Consider the following 5,757-nt stretch of genomic DNA (forward strand, 5'->3'; position numbering starts at 1 on the left):
TTGGGTGTCAAAGTGACCGACACCAAGCCCTAGTTTATCTTTCCTTGTATTAGGGCTGTATGTAAGGGCCATGATCCCTGGTATGAGAGCCCTAATACTGTTGCATTCTAGATTGTAATATGACAAGTAGTGGGTTTGAAAAAGTTAAAAAATTTCATGTGCACTATTTGATTCATTGATGTTGTATATTCCGCTCTACAAAGTATACGTGTTGTGCATTTGAGTATGTTTGTGTTAGATATTTTATGACCTAAACAAGATTCTTGAGTGTCGTAGAAATTCAACAAGTTCTGGTGGATTGGTGGAGTACTTGGTGCACAACAGTATGTTGTGTAGCAGGTTGCTGGTGATGGACTTCTGTTGACTTGTCAAAGTATGTTGAGACAATTCACGTGCTTTGGCTTGGACGAGATAGATTCATGTGGATGGCAAGATGATTTCTTCATTGGGTTGCAAAGTTGCACATCCAACAATAGAGCCATGTGCATATCAGGTGTTTGACCCATGATGATGAGGACACTTGCAAAGTTGAGTTGCGTTGACCTAGAGTAGACTAGGCCTAGTGTTCAATTGTAGCTCAGGATTGACCTTGAAAGGACACAAGTTCAGTTGCAACAATTCCTAGGAGGGAAAGCAATGTGTGCCAAGGGACGATTGTGTAGGCTCAAAGGGAGTTTGGCTTCAGAGGGAGACGACAAAGGAGAGGTTGCCACCCAGTGGAAGTCTAACCTTCAAGTTCAAGCAAGAGAGTAGAGTCTTCTAGGTCATGCAAGGAAAGTCATGAACCATGCAAGGACAATTGTGGTACGTGCAAAGGAAAGTCGTAGACCATGCAAGGATAGTCATGGTGCAAGCAAGGAAAGTCATGGTACATGCAAGGATAGTCATGAACCATGTAAGGAAAGTCATGATCATGCAAAGAGAAGACGTGGCACATGTAAGGAAAGTCATGGCCATGCAAGGAAAAGTCATGGGGTTGGAGATTTCTAGGAGTATGTGATCATGCAAAGAGAAGACGTGGCACATATAAGGAAAGTCATGGCCATGCAAGGAAAAGTCATGGAGTTGGAGATTTCTAGGAGTATGGTATCTTCGAAGATTTTGGTCTTCCAAAAGAACGTGGTTACGGATCAGATTCAAAGGCAAGGCCACTTCTAGCTAGTGGTGGAAACACTTCCCTCACTAAGAGGGAGTGTTGAAATTTGGGTAGCTTGGAAGGTATCTCTGAGTAGAGAAAACCCACAATAAGAGTGTTGAAGTTTGGGTAGCTTGGAAGGTATTTCTAAGTAGAGAAAACCCACAAAAAGAATGCTTTTGGGCAAGACACGCAAAGTTTGGGGTTTTGACCCAAAGGAATGGGCTTGGAACCCATGAAAAGTAATTTTATATTCTAATTTGTTGTTGAGTGGTGAAGTGGGATCCTTGAAGGACAAAGAGGGCTCGTAAGTCACATATGGGAAAAATATAAATATAAGCCAATGGAGAGGCTTGGTATCACAAGTGAGAAGGATTTCACTTGTAAGAGAGGAAGCTAGAAGGACTTGGCGCAGGCAAGCAAAGGAGCCATAGGTAGCCCTAGAGAAGAAGCAACAAGCATAGGAGAAGGCCGAGTTTGTGTTTTGGTTAGTGAAGGAGTAAGCCACAGTGGGAGCAAGTGATTCGAGGTTTGTCCTAGCTAGATCAGGAGGACCGATCCACCCTCACCATATGATGGATGAGCGAGGAATCCCTTCGAATGCCGAAAATGATCCACCCTCACCATATGATGGATGAGCGAGAAATCCCTTCGAATGCCGAAAATGCGGCCATTCATTCATTATATATGTAATTACGGTGAATGAATGAGATATGTAATGACGATTAACTGAATGATCCAATCATGAATGAGATATGTGTGTCCGGTCTGTTATGAATTATATATGTAATTGCGCATTTCTGCCGTAATTATGCTTTCCTAGTTTGAGGGCTGATATATCATATCTGAGGCAGGCCAAAGTCTGATCAAGAGAGCCATGCTTTGTTCTTGGCCTGGACAACAAGAAGAGGGCCGCAGACTTAGAACTGAGGGCTAAAAACTGTGAAAGAAGGCCGCAGGAAGGGCTGAGTGTTTAGGAAGAAGGCCAAGACTGAGGTTGATGCAGGCCACAGCTGATAAGGCAGGCCGAGTTGAAAAGGAGGCTGAAGACTCAGGTTGATGCAGGCCACAGCTAATAAGGCAGGCCGAGTTGAAAAGGAGGCTAGTTAGTGTTGCTGTAGCAACCGTGAAGGCTAAGGGAGGCCTATTAGGGTAGGCCATAGGCTAGAACTAGCTGGCTTAACCTCACTGGTTCCAATGAAGCTAAGGGAGGTCTATTAGGGTAGGCCATAGCTGGTTTGATGTTTGGAGTCACTGGGTAACTTAAACCAACTAAGCCTGAGAGACACTGGGTAACGTAAACCAACTAAAGCCTAAAACCAGAGAGGGCCTCTAAGTAGATAGGGAGGAGATGAAAGTGAGCCTCAAAAGAAACAAATATTTTAGAAGATTGAAGCCATAGCTTTATCTCTATTCTAACACCTTATTTATTTGCACTGGGTATGATTCTTCTATCCTGCTACCGTATTCAATAATGTGATTTCTAGCCTTCATTTCTGGTAGAGGGTGAAACAATTTGTTTCAGATCCTTCTCTTAGGGTTAAGTTCTATCCTTGTCATATCATATATCATGAGGGTGCATGCTCGTTAATCTTGTTCCGTCATGCTAGTTTGGTGTGGTGTTCCCACACATATTTTCCCTATTATACAATGACGGGTGACCACTTTTGGAAGCCACTCGTGCATCCTTGTTTATAAGGTTCTTGTTACCGTGGACGCTGGCATTAACATCGATATATATGAGCAAAAACCTAGCAACACAAACCAACTAAAACTTAACTAGACAACGAGGAGATTAAAGCAGGCAACAAAACCAACAAATGCATGATAAGAGCGAAGTTATTGCGTATCCCCGTTCTCAACACCTTATACACATGCACTTGCTACGATTCTTCCATCCGGCTCCCCTACACCACAATGTGATTTAATAATGGTAGGGGGGAACAACCTGCTTCTGATCCTTCTCTTGGGGTTACTATAACCTTCATATCATGAAAGTGCATGGTCCTTCCCCTTGATCATGTTGGATTGAGGTCAAGTGACCACATTTATTTACCATCGTGAACCTATGACAGCTTCCAGTGACCACTTGTGCAAGCCTCCCTTCTTTATATTGTTGTCAACAACATGTTACATCTTGATCAATCTCACGAGTGAACCAATAGATCGTTGGCTTGACTATCCATGATATATACTGAAGAAGGGGGATGGCTGCACTTTGAAGAAGGGGGATGGCTGCACTTTGAAATTGCTGCAAAATTTTGGGTGTTTTCCAAAGATGTTGTTTTCCTTATTAATAGGATATGATGGTTAGGCTGACGTGCATTAGTAGGTGCACTGACTATTTAGCTTGGCGTTGGAATAGCACTTGGGGGTTTGTATTTTGCTCTATTTTGCTTTGCTTAAGATTAATACTTGGTGGTCTGTATATGGCTCTATTCTGTTTATGATAAAGCACAGTTCCAATATTAACATTAACTGTGTTCTATTTCGCCAGTGATTTGCACCGCATCAATCCAAAGGAGCTAGACAACGAGGTTCTTGCTTTATCTCCTTTATCACCTTGAGGCTCGTACGGTGTTACCTCTGTTGGGATCCATGCTTGCGAAGATCTATCACAATCCTCAAAAAGATGCAAACCAATCTCGTTTGCAAAAGATATTACAGTTTTGGGCTTTCAATAAAGCTTATGACAATAAAACTATGTATAGTTTAGCTGGAGCTGGATTGCAAAAATAATCCTCCATGTAACAGCCATCTATTGGTCTAATAGGTATTTCTTTTGATTGTAGCAACTTGTTGCATTTTTGGTTTTCCATTAATATATATCAATTAGTTTTCAACATATTCCTCATGTTTTTCATCTTCTAACAGATAGATTGAAGAATGTCGTTTTTAGAAAACAAATTTTGGGGCCATGAAGATGTGGTTTTTAGAAAACCCTCTAGGCATGATTTCAAATGGCTAAATTCTTCCAATTGTCCAGTGCTTTGGCAGCTTGAATCTGCAGCAGTGAAGGAATATTGTTCCTCATGTTTTTCATCATCTAACAAATAGATTCTTCCAATTGTCCAGTGCTTTGGCAGCTTGAATCTGCAGCAGTGAAGGAATATTGTTCCTCATGTTTTTCATCTTCTAACAAATAGATTGAAGAATTTTGGCAAAGCTACAGTCGATGATTTTGGCAGCTTGAATCTGCAGCAGTGAAGGAATATTGTTCCTCATGTTTTTCATCTTCTAACAAATAGATTGAAGAATTTTGGCTTTGGCAGCTTGAATCTGCAGCAGTGAAGGAATATTGTTCCTCATGTTTTTCATCTTCTAACAAATAGATTGAAGAATTTTGGCAAAGCTACAGTCGATGATTTTGGCAACTTGAATCTGCAGCAGTGAAGGAATATTGTTCCTCATGTTTTTCATCTTCTAACAAATAGATTGAAGAATTTTGGCAAAGCTACAGGCGATGATTTTGGCAGCTTGAATCTGCAGCAGTGAAGGGATATTGTTCCTCATGTTTTTCATCTTCTAACAAATAGATTCTTCCGATTGTCCAGTGCTTTGGCAGCTTGAATCTGCAGCAGTGAAGGAATATTGTTCCTCATGTTTTTCATCTTCTAACAAATAGATTGAAGAATTTTGGCAAAGCTACAGTCGATGATTTCAAATGGCTAAATTCTTCCTATTGTCCAGTTCTTTGGCAGCTTGAATCTGTAACAATGAAGGAATATTATTTTAAAATAGATCATAGTTGCCAGCAGCCTGGCAGCAGGCTTCCAATCTATAGCAGTGAAGGATTATTATTTTAAGGCAAATCATCCATGCTTCCAATCTGTAGCCGTGAAAGAATATGATTTCAAATGGCTAAATTCTTCCTATTGTCCAGTTCTTTGGCAGCTTGAATCTGTAGCAATGAAGGGATATTATTTTAAAGTAGATCATCCTAGTTGGCAGCAGGCTTCCAATCTATAGCAGTGAAGGATTATTATTTTAAGGCAAATCATCCATGCTTCCAATCTGTAGCCGTGAAATAATATTATTTTAAGGTAGATCATCCAACTAATTTGGCAGCAGGCTTGCAGGCTTCCAATATGTAGCCGTGAAGGAATATTATTTGAAGGTAGATCATGCAACTAATTTGGCCGCAGGCTTTAAATCTGTAGCCGTGAAGGAATATTATTGGAATATTATTATTTAAAAATAGATCATCCAAATTGGATTCCAATTTGAGGTATTAGAACTCAAAATAATTCTCTGTTAAATTATTTTCACTTGTATTTACCTAAGTTTACCTTAAGCTGGACAAGATCCTTTTTTTGGATGGACAAGATACTCTTTTTTGGATTTTGGATGATGATATGGTATTACACAGAGATTTGAGATTTGGCTGCACTTTGGTCTGTCAACTTCCAAGGAATTTTTTTGGATGGACAAGATATTCTTTTTGGATTTTGGATGATGATATGGTATTACACAGAGATTTGAGATTTGGCTGCACTTTGGTCTGTCAACTTCCAAGGAATCTTTTTTGGATGGATAAGATATTCTTTTTGGATTTTGGATGATGATATGGTATTACACAGAGATTTGAGATTTGGCTGCACTTTGGTCTGTCAACTTGACAA

The 5,757-nt window shown here is 40.2% G+C and overlaps 1 long non-coding RNA gene across 2 annotated transcripts; it reads left to right on the forward strand.

Annotated features, from left to right (window-relative positions):
* Positions 1-116: 116 nt before the first annotated feature.
* Positions 117-5,512, forward strand: LOC149216991 (uncharacterized). 2 transcript variants are annotated; one of them, XR_016251176.1, is made up of 3 exons: positions 117-2,575; positions 3,633-3,908; positions 4,122-5,512. It is a non-coding gene; the product is annotated as an uncharacterized LOC149216991 (long non-coding RNA). The 2 variants fall into 2 exon arrangements; XR_016251175.1 differs by lacking the exon at positions 117-2,575 and having other exon boundaries at positions 2,601-3,908.
* The last annotated feature ends 245 nt before the right edge of the window (positions 5,513-5,757 follow it).

The sequence above is a fragment of the Pinus tabuliformis genome, chromosome 1_1, assembly GCF_031772625.1.
Source record: "Pinus tabuliformis cultivar Carrire ecotype Pingquan chromosome 1_1, CPIR1, whole genome shotgun sequence".
NCBI classification, from domain to species: Eukaryota; Viridiplantae; Streptophyta; class Pinopsida; order Pinales; family Pinaceae; genus Pinus; species Pinus tabuliformis.